The 18,105-nt window shown below is 47.8% G+C and overlaps 1 protein-coding gene across 1 annotated transcript in view; it reads left to right on the top strand.

The window, feature by feature from the left end:
* The window catches only part of LOC144764107 (uncharacterized), a 240,450-nt gene that overhangs the window by 45,240 nt on the left and 177,105 nt on the right, over positions 1–18,105 (top strand). The window contains exon 3 of the mRNA XM_078650286.1: positions 510–574. The gene's annotated coding sequence lies outside the window, so the exon portion shown is untranslated. The remainder of the gene's footprint in view (positions 1–509; positions 575–18,105) is intronic.

Genomic DNA, 18,105 nt, shown 5'->3' on the forward strand with positions numbered 1-18,105 from the left:
CACCAACTGAAGAGTTTACTAGTGGCCGTGTGAACCCACCCGGGGAAAAGGGTAATGGAACAGAGAAGAGACTGCCTGACCATCTGGCTCTTCCATTCTACTTCTTCCTTTCCGCCGTACTCCTTTTTTTGCCTTTCTTACTCCCTCTCTCTCTTCAAGCATGAGTGGAAATCGATGCAACAGAAAAGCACACCATTACTAATTTCCTTCAATTCCTTCTCCACTTTCTTTCTCTCTCTCTTATATATATATATATATATATATATATATATATATATATATATATATATATATATATTATATAATATAATTTCCTTACCCATAGAGCCTATGGCTTTTGCTCCTAATCTATTCTTCAATATAAGTATTTTATTCTTTGGTAACCTGCATTATAATAACATTTTCGCACACTTTAACTCTGTGAGTTCATTTATTCTTTTTCACTCATTCGTTCATTCACTCACTGCCTTACTTTCTTATCTTCTGAATTCTTCTTACTTCTCCCTTAGAAACCTTCTGGAGCCTCCGTCATCAACCAAGCAATGAAGAAATCAGGAACTGAAGTATTCAATGGGTAAGTGTTAATTCTTCTCTTTATATTTCTTTTTTCCTATTTACTTTAAATTGGTATTTCTCTCTAGTTCTAAATTACTGAGCTAACTAACCGACGCACCGAAGCGCTCGAACATGCGCCTAAGCCTGGCACAAAATTGCGCTATTTCTATTTAACTAGACTACAGAAAGAACATGACTAATCTCTGAAATCCATTGGTGCCTCGGTTCTAAAATCAACCGGTGCACTTCACAGCTGGTCTAGACCTCGCACCCGTGTACAGGAACTCAGGACTAGACCGGCAACTTCCACCGCGGTCCTCCCTGTTGGTAGTATAGGGGAGAATGCCCGGTTCCGTGCTATAATCACCCGCGACCTTTTGCGAGCGGGTGATCTTTGCAATGCCGGTTCAATGGCAGATACTGCGAGACAAAGAAGATCTTTAATTACTTTTTGATGCACCCTGACACCTGTCCAGCGGGTGCAGAAGAGGTGTGGTCTGTACTGTGCTAAGGAGGAGAGACCTGTCCTGGGATGGGGGTGCAGTGGAGGTGCGGCCTATCCAGTGTAGAAGTAAACCTCAGCCAGCAAGGCCTACCAGTGCAAGGGGTTCGCCCTTTTCTGCACAAAGTCCTCAGACCATAGGAAGAAGTTGGCACAGAAACTTGGAAATAGAAGAGTATAGTTTATTAACCTCCGGAGGTGGTACTACAGTCCACACAACACCCTTCGGTATTGTATGGAGTAGCACACCGAACTAAAGCACATGGCCCCTTTCATACACAAAGAGGGGGCTCAAAGAAGGCGGTACAAAACACAAGAATGAGTTTTATGTACATATAAGGACATTTTAGAAGCACAATCGATGAGTGGGCGGAGTTAACGGTTCTCGAGACCTTCGAAGACACATTCCTATCTGGAACTAATTCAATCAATCAATCAATCATAGGCATTTATACAGCGCACTACTCACCCGGAGGGTCTCAAGCGCTTGGGGGGGGGGGGGGGGGGAGATCCGCTACTGCTCGAACAGCCAGGTCTTGAGCTTCTTCCCGAAGGAGAGGTGGTCTTGGGTCAGGCGTAGGTCGGTCGGGAGGGAGTTCCAAGTCTTGGCGGCCAGGTGGGAGAAGGACCTTCCTCCTGTTGTCGCTCTGCGGATGCGGGGGATGGCGGCGAGGGCATGATTGGTCGAGCGGAGATGGCGTTTGGGAGCGTAGAAGTTGAGGCGGCTGTTGAGGTAGGTCGGGCCTTGGTTGTGTAGGGCTTTGTGTGCATGGGTGAGGAGCCGGAAGGTGATTCTTTTGTTGATCGGGAGCCAGTGCAGGTCTCTCAGGTGTCTGGAGATGTGGCTTCGTCTGGGGACGTCGAGGATGAGTCTCGCCGAGGCGTTCTGGATCCGCTGGAGTCTCTTCTGGAGCTTGGCGGTGGTTCCGGCGTAGAGGGCGTTGCCGTAGTCCAGTCGGCTGGTGACGAGGGCCTGGGTGACCGTCTTCCTGGTCTCGGTGGGAATCCACCGGAAGATCTTACGTAGCATGCGCAGGATGTTGAAGCATGACGAGGAGACGGCGTTGACTTGTCTGGTCATGGAGAGGGAGGAGTCCAGGATGAAGCCCAGGTTGCGTGCGTGGTCTGTCGGTTTGGGTGCGTTGCCCAGGGCGGGGGGCCACCAGGAGTCATCCCAGGCGGAGGGTGAGGAGCCCAGGATGAGGACTTCCGTCTTGTCTGTGTTCAGTTTCAGGCGGCTGGTCGTCATCCACTCGGCCACGTCTTTCATCCCTTCGTGTAGGTTGGCTCTGGCGGTGGCGGGGTCGTTGGTCAGGGAGAGGATCAGCTGGGTGTCATCGGCGTAGGAGATGATGTTCAGGTTGTGTTGGCGTGCGATGGCTGCGAGGGGGCTCATGTAGACGTTGAAGAGTGTTGGGCTGAGCGAGGAGCCTTGAGGAACGCCGCAGATGACTTCGGTGGCTTCCGATCTGAACGGGGGGAGGCGGACTCTCTGTGTCCTTCCGGCGAGGAAGGAGGTGATCCACTCCAGTGCCTTCTCCTGGATTCCGACGTTGCTGAGGCGCTGCATTAGGGTGCGGTGGCAGACAGTGTCGAATGCCGCGGAGAGGTCCAGGAGGATGAGGGCCGCTGTATCTCCGTTGTCCAGCAGGGTTCGGATGTCGTCGGTTGCAGCGATGAGGGCGGTCTCGGTGCTGTGGTTGGCCCGGAAGCCTGACTGAGATGGGTCGAGGGATCCAGTCGTCTCGAGGAAGGCTGCCAGTTGCTTGTTGACGGTCTTCTCGATGACTTTGGCTGGAAACGGGAGGAGCGAGATGGGGCGGTAGTTCTTGAGGTCGGTGGGGTCGGCTGATGGCTTCTTGAGTAGAGCGCTGAGTTCGGCGTGCTTCCAGCTCTCAGGGAAGGTGGCGGTGTCGAAGGAGGTGTTGATGATGTCCCGCAGGTGGGGTGCGATGACAGCGTCGGCCTTGTTGAAGACGTGGTGAGGGCAGGGGTCGGTTGGAGATCCGGAGTGGATGGAGTTCATCGCGCGGATGGTGTCTTCGAGGTTGATCGGTGTCCAGGCGTTGAGGGTGGTGGTGGGGGGCGTTGGTGTGGTCGTGGGGAGCGTTGTTTGTGTGCTAAGGCTGTTGTGTATGTCAGCGATCTTGTTGTGGAAGTAGGAGGCGAGGGAGTTGCAGAGATCTTGCGATGGGGTGATGTCGTTGATTCCGGCGTTGGGGTTGGAGAGCTCTCTCACGATGTTGAAGAGTTCCTTGCTGTTGTGTGCGTTGTTGTCCAGCCGGTCCTTGAATGCTGTTTTCTTGGTGGCGTGGATCAATTGATGGTGCTTTCGGGTGGCGAGCTTGAGGGTGGGAACAGCTGCAGACTCTACTGGGCATGCGCTAAAACAGGTGATACTAAATATAGCCTGTTGCTGGGCAGATTTCGAGCGCAGTTAACAAGGAAGTAGGACAAAACACACGGTGAGCACATGGCAGCATATGACAGACAAAATGGCTGCCGCAAATACAAAATGGAGTCGACTCAATTGTTACGGTAGTTGCTAAATACAGCATGTCTTGTGCGAATGCTTAATCTAATCGCTGTCAAATTACAACAGACGACCCTTTCAGCATTAGCTGAAGACATTCGACTTCCTGGGATAGTCTAAATATTCATCCTGTATATCAATTTTCATCGTTTCAGCTACTTCTTTGTCTAAAATACTTTGTATTTTCATATCTGCAGTATTTCTCCTAGCTGGTATACAAGCATTAATGCACATAGAGCATAATATTGGACCACAATGCACACATATACAACATGTAAAGATTATCGCAATTATGATACACAGGACAATCAATATTTTCCAGCCCCAAGCAGAAACTAGAGTCCAAAACCATCCCGCAAAAGTCCAAGTACCATTTTCTGTATGAATTTCTTCAGCAATCTTATGGAGTTTATTTATCGCATTATACACTGATGGTGTGTGTTCAGGGATGAACACACAACAACTACTACCTATGATGCGACATGCACCACCTCGGTCAGCAAGCCAAGCATAACATCTAGCACCATCCTGTTCTGGAGTGCAACAACTCTAGCAATTTTCAGTTCTTCAGTAATATTTCCAAGTGCTATAGCTGCCTGATTTGTAACAGCTTCCACATCCCTAGTCAATCGTCGCACTTTCCTACTATTTAATGCAGCAAAAACAAAAAAGAACAGTCCTAGATTAAAGTCCACATATTGCTGTAAACTAGTATCTGTTTGATCTACATCATCTGTACTTAATGTCCTTTTATATCGATTCATAGTAATATTACTAAACAATTTAAGATCTCGATGATATGGGTGCTAAAAATACAGGGGGCAATTAGGACGATACATAACTCGCACCCGACCACCAAACTGGTAGTGGGTAATACCCATAACTGCCACATACAAAGTATGTGTTATGTGAAGCTAGGAAAGAACTATCATTTATTCCATCTATATTCAAAACGGTAATGCAGTTACTTATTCCAACAGGAATCTGTCCAACACTTTGTACACATAAGTTTGCTTTAGTCTTTGTAACAGAAATCGCAAAGCGTTCACTTTCGTCAGAGTCTCTTGTGTTTGTGAAGACATATGGCGTTGAAATATTGTCCGTTTGGTATTCCTCCCATTCCCATTTAGTTCCATTAGCTTGAGGATATCCATCTTTGTCTTGATAACACTCTTTATTCAAACGGAAAAGAAGTCCACCTACTGTAGGCTTTCTGGTTGCAAACAAGAGAGTGAACCAGGCTCGACAAGAGCCACTATGTGAGAAAGGAAGAGGTATAAAAGGTGTTCCTCCTTTCTTTTGATGAGCAGGCATCATCCCACATACCCAACAATTGGTTGTGTTTGTAGCATTATGAGTATGATGCAGCATCTGAATAAAAGTGTTGTTGAGATAAGATTGACGATGCTTCTGCTCCTGATACGGGAGCGTAAAGAAGAAGTGCTCCTCCGGTATTGGCGTAGTAGTAACAAGCAACTCACGAGCAGGAGTTGTCTTCTCAACAGACCAAGTGATTGTCGCCATAATCACCAAAGCAGCAATAAACCCTATAGCACAAAAAATCTTCTTTCTCTCCATTTCAATAACCGCACTAGACAATTGTGCCAAATAGTCATCCATTAGGACACAAGGTACATCATATACAGAACTTGGTTTAGGAACTCCCCAGATATTCATTGGCCTCCCGAACACAATCTCGTAGGGAGTGAGACCTGTCCGGAAATGCGGCACTGATCTAATAGACAACAATACCAATGGCAATGCATCTGGCCAAGTCAAAGAAGTAGAAGCCTGTATTTTCGCTAATTTGAACTTCAGAATAGCATTGTATCTTTCCACTAATCCTGCTGATTGCGGGTGGAACACCGCATGGAACTTCTGTTTGATCCCTGATCCTTTCAGGACATATTTGATAACATTCCCTATAAAGTGAGGTCCGTTATCACTCCACAAAAGTCTACAAACACCATATCTAGGAAAGAATTCCTTCAAAAGCACCTATGCCAAAGTAATAGCAGTGCTGTCCTTTGTGGGTTATGCCTCAATCCACTTACTAAAGGCACATACCACCACCAAGACATACTTCAGATTATTGCAGCGTTCAAGCTGAATATAATCAATTTGCAAAACTTCAAAAGGTGCAGTTGGTGTAGCAAAACCTCCTGCAGGAGTTTGTGTCCATTTTCCAGGATTAAATTGCAAACAAATCCTACATGATTGTACTACTCTCTTAGCTGTGCTAGCAATTTCTGGATGCTCCCAAACTTGCGTAAGCAATTTCACTATTGCTGAAGCTCCAACATGTGCCAGCCCATGTGCCATCTGAACCATAGGTTGTACAAAAGCTATGGGCAACTTCCATTTATCCATTTGCTTATTTCGCCAACAACCTTCATCATCCAACTCTCCATCTTTAGACCATTGCTCCCGTTCTTTCTCAGAAGCGTCTCTCTGTATCTCTAATACTTCTTGCCTAGCATCGTGCCACCGCTCAGCTTGCGACTTCACTACATACATGGAAGTAGTGCTGGGCTGCATCGCAGTCTCACGTGCCACTCGATCTGCAAAGGCATTTCCTTGTCCCACCTTATCTGTAACTTACTTGTGAGCACTACATTTCACAATAGCTATTCTTTTTGGGTATGTCAACGCAGTCAAAAGGTTATGCATTAATTCTCCGTGCATTATCTGCATCCCATGTGATGTCAGAAAGCCTCTTTCCTTCCAGAGCAGGCCAAAATCATGCGCCACTCCAAAAGCATAGCGGCTATCTGTATAAATGTTCACACACAAATCAGTATTAAGCTCACATGCTCGTGTCAAAGCTATTAGTTCCGCTGCTTGAGCTGACTTCTGTGCTATGCGAGCTGTCTCCACTATCGTGTGAAGTGTGGTAATTGGGTATGCAGCTGAAGTTGTACCATCCGGCAACTTCAGACACGACCCATCAACCCACAGTTCTTCATCTACATCTAGAAGGGGCGTATCTTGCAAATCAATACGACCCTTTGTCTGTTCTTCAGTCAGGGAAATACAATCATGCGTTTCTTGTGCCTCAGGCTGAGTCACCGGAAATGGCAACAGCATGGCTGGGTTTAGTGTTGCACATCTCTTCAGTGTAATGTGAGGAGCTAACAGCATCAGCTCATATTCTGTCAGACGAGCACTAGTTGAATGCTGCGTCTTTGTTTGATTCAAAAGGGCATCAACAGCATGGGGTACCAGCACCAACAGTTTATGTGACAAAACTATCCCTTCACTCTGGCGTATTGACACAGCTGTTGCCGCTACTGAGCGAAAACATCCAGGCAACGCTCGAGCAACAGGATCAAGTACTGCTGAAAAATATGCACAAGGACGTTGCTTATCGCCATGTGTCTGCACTAAAACTGACAATGCACATCCATCTCTCTTGTGTACGTACAATGTAAAAGGCTTCGTGTAATCTGGAGTACCTAACACTGGTGCTGAACAAAGGGCGTGTCGTAGCTGTCGAAAAGCATTCTCACATTCATCTGTCCATGGAAGGTTTATTGAGTATCTTTTGTCAAGAGTGCTAACAAAGGCTTAACAATGTATGAAAATCCTAATATCCATTGCCTACAAAAGGAAGTAAGACCAAGAAATGCACAAACTTCTTTCTGTGTAGAAGGTACTGGTGTGTCTAAAATTGCCTGAATACGATCTGATGTGAGTGCACGTCCCTCCTTAGACAAAAGGTGACCTAAATAGGTTACCTTTGGTCTACAATATTGCAATTTCTTTCGTGATACTTTATGATGATGTGAAGCAAGCAAGGAAGGAAAGCAAAGACAGAGTGCTTTTTAGGTTTTGCCTGGCGCTACTGCGCAAGCAGTTCGCGCAGGCGAAATCTAATGATTACAATATGGGATATAGGAACGTCCCCCGGCTCCCATTGGCTAGCTCCATAAATGGAGGCTAGCCATTGGAAGCCGGATCTGTCCGTCAAGGCCGGACCAGATTCGTGGGCGTTCACGCGATTTCTTCCCTCTCCGATCGTCATCGCGGCGGTGGGCGGAGTTTAATTTTTTTTTAATGTTTGTTTTCGCCATTCTGCGGCCGACCGCCGACGGAGGAAGTCCAGGTGAGTGCCTTCCTTGCCGTTTCCTCCCCCCTCTCGCTGTCCGTGTGCCTGCCCGCCCTCCTTGCCGTTTCATCCCCCCTCCCGCTGACCGTATGCCTGCCCGCCCTACTTGCCGATTCCTTACCCCTCCCGCTGTCCGTGTGCCTGCCCGCCCTCCTTGCCGTTTCCTCCCCTCTCCCGCTGTCCGTGTGCCTGCCCGCCCCCGCTCCCGCTGTCCCTGTGCCTGCCCCCACCTACCGCTGTCCGTGTGCCTGCCCGTCCCCCTCCCATGCCATGAAAGCCTGTATGCTGCATGTAAATTGTTTAGAAAAGGGTCGTGGAGTATTCCCCAGTGCTTAAATGCAATATTGGGGTAGCCCCGGCAGGTGTTCCTGCTCTTCTTGGGGCCTGTTGTAGGGTTTAGTGTGCCATCGCTGAAGTGTCCGGTGTATGGTTTAACAGTTCTGCTCCCGTCCACCCTGTAAGACGAGCAGGGCAGTGGAAAGACAGCGACCTTTTGTGTATGGAGAAACCTTCCTGCGCCTCGGGGCCGCTGTGGCTGTCTGTTTTCACAACCAGATAGTTGTATGGGGGGTGGGAGGGTGCTGGTGAAAAACCAAAAATGCCTGACTACAAATCCCAGAATGCAATGCATTCTTAAATGAAAGCCAGTAGCCAAGGGAAGGGGGTGTTTCAGAGTTTCTGTTACCAAATTCTGTTTTGATAATGTCACATACGCAATGCAAGATAGCAAACAACTCCTATTTTTTAAAATAATGTTGTTTACAACACAGCCAATGATACGGATGAACTGGTCTCAGGCCAGTGATTTAAAATTGTAGTGAAAATAAACAGACATTCTCCCTGCGCCGTCGATGCTACGATTAAAGTTTCCATTTGAGGTGCAGGGCCTTTATCATTCCGAAACCCAGCTCTGAAGTTTCCCTTCTCAGCCCCATTAACACCCATTTGAGAGCACAAACATTCCATTAAAAGAGAGGGGACGGGGCCCCTGCCCGAAAGCTGGGGGGCTTCATTAGTTTTTGCAATTAAGGAATATTGCATAATGGCCGCGGTACTTGCCACCGGTGTGCAGGCTGCCCCCACCCTGGGGCCCTGGAGGTGTGGGAGCCCCAGTGCCCTTTGTTATTGATAATGTTCGGCGCAGCAGGTGATTGGCTAATTAATAACAATGGCCCTCGTTAGCAAGTCCATCGCTGCTGGGCCGGGTCACCCCTCAGAGTGTCTGGAGGTGCAGGGCTCCCAGGACGGATGTGTATTGGCTGTCTGGGTCGGATACACTGGCCCGCTGGAGGAGTTGGGGTGGGCGGACACCCCTATTCTGAACTGACCCCAAGACGTGGCTTTCTTAAGACATGGGTCTTGCAAGGACGGGAGCCGGCGGGGTGCCCCCGATATCTGAACGCGTAAGACAAAACAGCACAGAACCTTATATCTGGTTCCCTCGGGGTGTGCCTCGTCACCACAACACACGTGTCCTGAACCTGTTCTTACATTTTACACATCATTGTTTTCGGGTGTGCTTCCACAACCAATGAAGTGCACCTAACAGTGCCCACAATGCATTAATTTATTCAATTCAAGCTCGGAGTAGGGGCACCCCACGGGGTGGAGATATTTGTTAACTCGAGGTGTGCAACTTGGCGGCTTAAAACCAAGGCTGGCGTGAAAGTCCATGTCTGCACTGCAACCCGGAGCTGAGGTCAGAGTAAGTGTGGAGCAGGGTGGCAACTGCTGGGGTCTCTCCTGGACGCTGCGTCTCCAAATGGGCACACAAGCTGAGGACAGGACATCATGGGACCACGCGTGGGGTATGCCCCCTACATGCATGTATTCGACTACAAGACAGTCCTGCTCCCAAGCTTCCCAGCTCATCGTCCAGTCCTCACCTTGTTCTCCGTATTCTGGAGCTTTTAGCTCCGAGTATAGAACTGGATTAACATGAGTATATCTACCAGGGCTTTAAGTGAGATTAAAAAACTGGGGGCTCTCTGAGGAACGTGGCCGATGGAATTAAGGGCGTGCCTTAAAACACGTAAACTTAAAATCCGTACTTAGCATAGTGCCGCCCGACTGGTATTTTACTGCTTGTCATTGCATCCAGATATGTCAGATACAAGGAACTTGGTACTTGCAACAAGCCAGGACTATTGGCTTTGTCAATGGTTGTTGGTTGCATAAGATAAATACGCAACAGCTGTGGCTTTGTTGTATATGCTGCTGTTGGAGTTGAGATTTGTTTTTCACCCCGAGGGTGAGGGCAACAATGGAGAGCCCGACAGGGACCCGTCTCAGCACCTGCTATTTAGAACTACCGGTGCTGAGAACCGGCAGGCCCCGGCCCACTTGAAGCTCTGACATGTACCAGAATGCAAAGAAAAACCCTGGGTTAGCTGAGCTATTCTCGGGTGACATCTGATGCTGGAGAGCTCAGTCCTAGCACAGGTGCCTCTTTGCAGAAGATCATTAAGATAAATGAGCAGGGCCTTGCGTGCTACATATATGACGAATGCACGCTGACAGCCGCCATCCGAAGAGAAACCCTGCCTGCGGCATGATGATTCTAACACAAACCCTCATGCCCCGGCCTCCAGGAAGCTCCACCCCTGCAGAACTAACGAGACAGCCGCCTACCCCAGCCCTGCTGCAGGTACGAGTCCGCATGAGACCCCCCTAACCGAGAGAGGCTTCGACAAGATGTCTTACTGCCCATCACTAGCCCTACTCCGACCGTCAAACCCTAAGAGGCGGAGGCCTAGTTATTCCTGTGTCATTCCAAGCGCTGCGAGGCCTCAAAGTGCTGCGAGGCCTCATAAGCGCTGCGAGGCCTCAGGGCAGTTATGCGCTATACAAATGCAATTTTTCATTTCATTTCATTTCATTCCCCAGGCGCTGGCGCCCTCTGGTGGCAGACTGGAATAGTGCACGCACACCTCCGCCTTGAGAATCCCTACCATCTGGGCTGTAGGGTAGCTTGCACCCAGTACCCGACCCCTCAGTGGCCGATAATTGTGCATGTGCACCTCCGCTCCCAGAAGTTGGAAGGCTATGGGAGTGTTAAGTTGTGTGCAGGTGCCTTGGACCACTCCGGTGCTGATGTTAATTGTTCATTTATGTCTTCATCCTGACTGTGGAGGCCTCTGGGATTGAGGTTATCAGGTGCACATGTGCTCAGTCACCTGGACCTCTCCGGGACCAGTGTTTATTTGTGCCTGCGCATATCTGCGTCCAGAACCAGGACCACCCACCCTGAGAGTGGGTACATTGAGTGCCGGTGACTCGAAGCCCTCCAGTCAAACTTGCTGTTTAAAATGCAGAAAGAATAGAGGTGTTCTCGGTGGCGCCTTAGAACTTACAGGCCCACAAGCAGCATAAATAGGAACTAAAGCATTCACCTGTCACTATCACACATACCCAACCTGCTTTCAAACGTATGCTGGCTGAATACTGCAGTATTTTACACTTCTCCATAGGACGGGGACAGTCGCTCGTGGCATGGATCCAGTTCAAATTAACAAGAGCACGACCCAAATATCTATGTGAACATGGGAGTGCAGTGTATAACTTGGAACAAGCGTTCCCATGGAACTCATTTTCTAACCACAAAATAGGATAGCAAGGGAAAATACTGTATAGATTTAAACTTATGAACAATAATAATATTATTTTCAGAAAATACATTCTCTTGTGGTGACCTTTCCCCCCCTAGTAGCACCGGAATTACATTTTTGATTAGACCTTTCCCTTATACATTGCTGAGCGCCCTAGTATCTGGGTTACCAAACATCTTTTTACATTCTGTTGCTGTTTGATCTTAAAGAAAACCCTGCCAGCATTCAAAATTAATTTGAATCAGCCAAATAGAAGTTTATTCTTTCATAAATTAAAAGATTCATGAGTCAAAGTCAGCGGTCAGGTGAGTGGTGAAGAGATGTTGAGCACGAACCCCAAGTGTTAACAGCCAAAACCATAAAAAATGAGGAAAGCTGACAATGTGAATTAAGGCAGTGGCATGGATATCAACCTGTTGCGGATATAAGTTTGTAAAGGCGAACTCCCTATCAGAGAACGCTTTTAGGGAAAATGCCCATGCCTTATTTCAGCATTGGTCATCCAGTGGTCTTAACGGAAGCGGGAGACCACCTCAGCTTCACCACCATTCCCCATGCTCACCCTAGTCCTGGCAAGACCCCGATTTCTGAAAAAGGATTGAAACTAGGTCTGGGCAGTAAATTCTGTTCTGCTTGTGGAATTTGGGTAATTTTGCGTTCCACGGAGAACGCTGAATTGGCAAAAATTCAGCGATCCGCTGCTTCATAGAATTTTTTGCCTGTTCGCGCTTTCAAAAATGCCTGTTCGCAAGATATTTACCCCCAAGCACGCAAACCGTGTTCGCGAACAGGAAAAAAGCATCGCGAACGGGCTGAACAAGCAATTCCGCATGTTCGCGGAACTCTGCGTGCTCTCGTAGATTTTTTACCGTTTCGCGGAGCTTTGCGTAGGGCGACTACGCAAAATAAGGCCACCCCTAGTTGAAACGTCGTCAACACCAAAAAAAGACGGACCGTATTGTGAACTAACACTGGGATTTTACCCGCTGTGTTTAAAATATATGTAAATGTAATTTGGCCGTCTTACAAAGCAATAACCAGTATACCATGTACGTTTATTCACATTGTCACCGTTTCTCTTTTTTTTGATGATTTTGATTGTTAGCACTTGGGGTTTCTGCTTAATATCTCTTCACAACTCACCTGACCGTTGACTTTGTGACCCATGATTTGTTAATTTATTAAAGAATAAACTTCGATTCAGCTGAACCAAATTTATTTTGAATACTGGCTGGGTTTTCTTTAATATCAAACCGAAACAGAATTTGTTTTCTGTAAAAATATTATTATTTTTCATAAGATTAAATCTATCCATTATTTCCTGTACTATCATATTTTGTTAGAAAATGGGTTCTGTGTGAACGCTTGTTTCAAGTTATACATGTTTAGTATCCAAGCACCGGTTATTGTTTTCACAATTCTCTAAGGACTGACCTTACCTCGTGGCCTTGTCCTTTCTCGCTTATTTTCAGCACACAGACTCTCCTCAGTCAATAGATTTACCATTGCTTTCTTCGCCCAATAGCTCCTCTGCACAAGTCTCAATCCTTTTTAGGGCTGGCTAGAAGCGCGCAAAGCGCGTTCTCGCCGAGAACTATAGTCGTCGGCTCAGCAGACAACGAGTGGCGACAAGAGCTGGCCACGCGCTCAGCATCGTCAATGAGAGAGAGAGAGACAAGAGCTGGCCACACGCGCATGGGATTTGGTCGCGCGCGTGAGTCTGTCTCGGAGCTGCCGATGTGCACGCTCACGGCGAAGGTGTCTCCGCCGTGCGCTACAGCCCCATGATGAAGGTGACGTCCGTGGACGCTCGCCACTGAGGAAACCAGTGGGACTCGATGCAGACATCGACAAAAGTTACCGTATTCAATGGCAAAAGCGGCTGAGGGCCGAGCGGGACTCCATGAGGCGCACCGACATACCTTTATGTCGCAGAGGACGGAGTAAGTAGCGCAGCCCCTTTCTGCCCCCTCAAGCAGGCAGCGGCACCATCACCTACCCTCACTCCCGTACTGCTTGGTTTACTAATGGCACTGACCATAGCACATCGGCAGCATAAGCAATAACCAGTTACCCATAATGTATCATATTTATGTATTTCCTTAAATCTCAGTTGGACACATTCTGGTTGTAATCAAACAGTTGAAAAAACAGAAATTCCACAATTATAGTTTTCTAAATAATTATACCATGATCTGGTAGCCCACATGCTAACATGCACACACAGACAACACGCTCACTAACTGAAACAAATACAGAAATACTCGAAAGCTAACATACAGACTCACATACTCACATACACAGGCGGCTGACCGGGGGTGCAAGGCTGCAAGACGGGCCATGTTTACTGCCCCGAACCACCAGCAGACACACAGCCCCCCGCTCTCCGGAGGCCCACGCCTCACGTCCGATGGCCCCGCGGTCCTGTCCCTTCCCCGCCAGCCTGAGGCCCCTGCGCTGTTCACCGGCCGCGGACATCCGTGCAATGCCCGAGGGGCCGGTGTCCGAGGGCTGCAGTGGGCTGTTTTTTTGAGCAGTCTGGGGGGCTATTTGGGCGCTGTCTCTGTTCTTCTGATACAGTCAGTGGCCCAGTGGGAGTCTGAGTGGCCTTTCTAGAGGCGGATGGGCGCTCATTACCTCCGTTTAGCACAGGTATCACTCCCTTTGTCTCTCGGGTGCCCATTAATGTCTGCACATATTGAGCGGGGGCAGGGGGCCTCACTTGTTTCACAAGTGTAAACGAACGCATGCATTTTTTAACCCCCCCCCCTCTTACGCAGTGATATGAGGAGTGTTTATGCAACTGTGGGCCATTTTTTTTTTTTGTGTGTGCCCGGGCCGATTTTCATTCCCAATCCAACCCTGCCACGGGTCACTGTAGCTCCCAGCGTAGCCCTCCGCCCTCCCGACGGACAGGGAGCCTTCGATCGGTGTAGTAATGTGATCACGTTTACCACTCTGTGTGTGTGCAGCTTTGAACCAGAGCTAAGGCAGGCGTGCACTAGAACATTAGTAAACACTGTGCGTGTTGGTGTGTTTGCACGTCTGCCTTGAACTTTGTTTCTGGTTACACATGTATGCTGCAGTGTGCATCTGTGTGTGTGTGTGCAGTTTTCAAACGAAGAAAGCAGCGTGCTCGGGGCACTGTTAGATGAGTGTTCGATTGTGTTTGTGCATGTATGTCTGTATGGGCCTATATGACTGTTCACATGTGTGTATCAGTGTGTGTGTCAGTGCACAGGCTTGGAATTAGAGCAGGTAGGAGCACCGTAAGACTAGTTTATGCCTGTGTGTGTGTGTATGCCTGTGAGAGCAGGCCTCTATATGCCTGTGTGGCCGTTCACAAAAGTGTGCACTGTGTGCAGCATTAGGCAACGACTGTTGGTGTGTGGCGCTTTCATGAGTTGGTGTGTCTGGTTACGCACGGGCAGCGAGTCTCTGCGTCTCTTTTTGTCGGTTTGTGGCACCATGTGATTGTGGCTGTCTGGCTGTAACCAGTATATATTCATTGACTCACGAACCCTCCAAATGTCTGCCCCAGGATAGACCCATGGCGCTAAATACGTTTATCAGAGATAAAATGCACAACTCTTACAACTTGGCGTGCGTGCAGTTCGCGCAGGCGAAATCTAATGATTACAATATGGGATATAGGAACGTCCCCCGGCTCCCATTGGCTAGCTCCATAAATGGAGCCATTGGAAGCCGGATCTGTCCGTCAAGGCCGGACCAGATTCGTGGGCGTTCCCGCGATTTCTACCCTCTCCGATCGTCATTGCGGCGGTGGGCGGAGTTTCGTTTTTTTTATGTGTTTGTTTTCGCCATTCTGTGGCCGACCGCCGCCGGAGGAAGTCCAGGTGAGTGCCTTCCTTGCCTTTTCCTCCCCCTCCCGCTGTCCGCGTGCCTGCCCGCCCCCCTCCCGTTGTCCCTGTGCCTGCCCGCCCCCCTCCCGCTGTCCCTGTGCCTGCCCGCCCTCTTTGCCGTTGCCGTTTCCTCCCCCCCTCCCGCTGTCCGTGTGCCTGCCCGCCCCCCCCCCCCCCGCTGTCCCTGTGCCTGCTCGCCCCCCTCCCGTGCCATGAAAGCCTGTATGCCGCATGTAAATCATTTAGAAAAGTGTCGTGGAGTATTCCCAGTGCTTAAATTCAATATTGGGGTTCATACTTTATAAAAAGCACAACATATGGGGGTTTTGCACAGTAGGTCAATGAAGACCAGCTCACAAATGCGAAAAGCCTTTATCTAGCTCTAAAGTGTCCAGCCTAAGTTACATTTTAGGGAGATCTCACTAGTCATGCGGTAGCACCTGAACACAACTTATGTCACCACATAATAGGGTGTGCCACGAAATGGCATGTACACCTTAATGCATGTTCATGAAGTCGATACCACTGGGTTTGCTGCATTATAGCGATGAGATGGTTAGGTACGCGGTGGCAATCTATGATAACCGCACAGACTTAGTACATATGGCACAAACCTGCAGAGGTTCCATAACAATATTTTTTTATTCAGGGCTTGGAGTGGAATGAAAACGTTAGGGGCTTATTAAAAAGCGGCGTGGCCAGGGAAGCCTAACTAGGAATCCTTTCAAAGAGGGGTGGCCTTCGCAATTAAAGATGAGACTTAAAACAACAAACATCGGCCTAAAACATGCAGGACTTTTTGGTTTCACCAGTCCTTGTTAGCAGTGTTAGATGAATGAGTAAACACAATTACATTGCTATTGATAATTATAATCGAACATGTTTTCGTTCTGAAAATATGAGACTGTGAAACAAACGATACTAATATCTGTGGAAGGGGAGATGCTCTTCAGTGTCTCAATCAACACTTTTCTCCCCCTCACACCACTTTGATATGAAATCTCTATATGTTAGACCGATTGCTGTGTGCTTGCCCGCCCCCCTCCCGCTGTCCGTGTGCCTGCCCGCCCCCCTCCCGCTGTCCGTGTGCCTGCCCGCCCCCCCTCCCACTTTGTGCATTTTGCATAAGGTACTGCAGTGCATTTTGTATCTTGTGATGCCGGAAGTTGAGTGTATGTTATGCCTTGTGAAGTGGGTGACTGCTGTGTATCTGTGTGCCTTGTGAGACAGGCATTGTGAGACTTCGACCTTCATTGAGGTTGGCAATGTAAATAACAATGCCATTTATTTATAAGTTAAAAAAAAAGAAATGTCATGAGCAATGCCAATAGCTCTTAACTTTTCCAAAGGCGAAACCATTGCATTGTAAATGCTTGTTTCACATTGCTCAGGGGTATCGGCTGCCAACAAGATATCATCGGCATATATTGTAGGAGCGCCACAACTTCAGGCAGAACAAAAGAATCTAGTTGTCATTTCAATGCTTGGCTGTACATACTAGGACTCTCGGTATAGCCTTGAGGAACTCTACAAAATCTATATGATCGATTATTTAAAGTGAAACCGAACAAATATCGGCTATCAGGCTGAATAGGGATCGAAAAGAAAGCGTTCTTCGAGTCTATAACAGAGAACGTAGTTGCAGTTGGAGGAACTAGAGTAGGAAGTGTTGTGATGTCAGAAACCACTGGCTATTGTGGTACCACTATCTTATTCACTTCTAGCAAATCAATTATGAATCGATAAATTCTAGTGTCAGCATCTTTTTTCAAAATAGGGAGACTCGAACTGTTGCAGACATTAAATAGAACCTCATCAACAACCCCAACTTCAATAAGATCCTGTACAATTCGTGTGAGTGCTTCCTCACCCTCCTGTGAAATTCTATATTGAGGCAAACCTGATAACACTGCTCCCTCCTTTACACTAATGCCCCGGTGGAATAACCATCTGTCCCACATCAGTATCTGAAGTAGCCCACAAAGTTTCAGGGAGGGAAGCTAATGCAGTATCTTCTTTAACAAGGCAAGCTCTTTCCATTACAGGGTAATTATCATTCAAAATCTCACGTACTCCTTCAGGGGAACATCGTATTGTAGCTCTGAAATACTTGAGCATATCAAGACCCACAATATTATCTGGTGTATTCGGGAAAAGCAAAAACGGACATGGAGCAATGAATTTATCAATATGAAATGCAAGTGGTTGCAACAATGGGCTAAGGGAAGGTGTTTCATCGAACCCTATCGTTAAGCCAGACAGAAACTGATCAGTAAAACCCAAAACATGTGCTGTAACATAAGGAACCCTCTGATCTACTGGAACTTCAACTGATTCCTTCCCCATCCTAGGCAATCCTATGCATAAGCAGAATCATGTAAATCAGGCTGCGCATAATCAGACATTTGATATTGATTATCTTGAAAGTATTGAACCCGTTCTGTATTCGTGCATTAGAATCAAATCTAGCGCGATCATTCGTATTTCCCCTAGGCCCTGAATATCCAGCGCGATTTCTCATTTGTCCCCCGACCACGTGTATACTGCTGTGAGCGCAATGCTGGACACTCAGCTGCCCAATGCCCAAATTTCCTACAATACGCACATTGATCAACGGCCAAATTCGAGCGTAAGAAGAACCATAAGAACCACGTCCACCTCAATCGTCATCCCTAGAAGGCGGACCATATACTTGGGCTAACGTGACCTTTGTTTTTAACTCCTTAGACTTCTTATCCTCACTACCCTTCGCTTCTAATTCCTGACGCTCGTAATATTGAAACAAATATAGCAAGACTCTATTCGGCTTGTCTCCGTGGGCACAAGTATATGCTGGCACTCCAGCGATTAATTCAATACAAAATCGTTCGTTTTTCAAAAAGATTTTTGGTTTTTATTTTCAATTCAAATAATGTTCTTTGATGTTAATGCACATC

Source organism: Lissotriton helveticus, chromosome 1_1 (assembly GCF_964261635.1).
Source record: "Lissotriton helveticus chromosome 1_1, aLisHel1.1, whole genome shotgun sequence".
In the NCBI taxonomy this organism is placed as follows: Eukaryota; Metazoa; Chordata; class Amphibia; order Caudata; family Salamandridae; genus Lissotriton; species Lissotriton helveticus.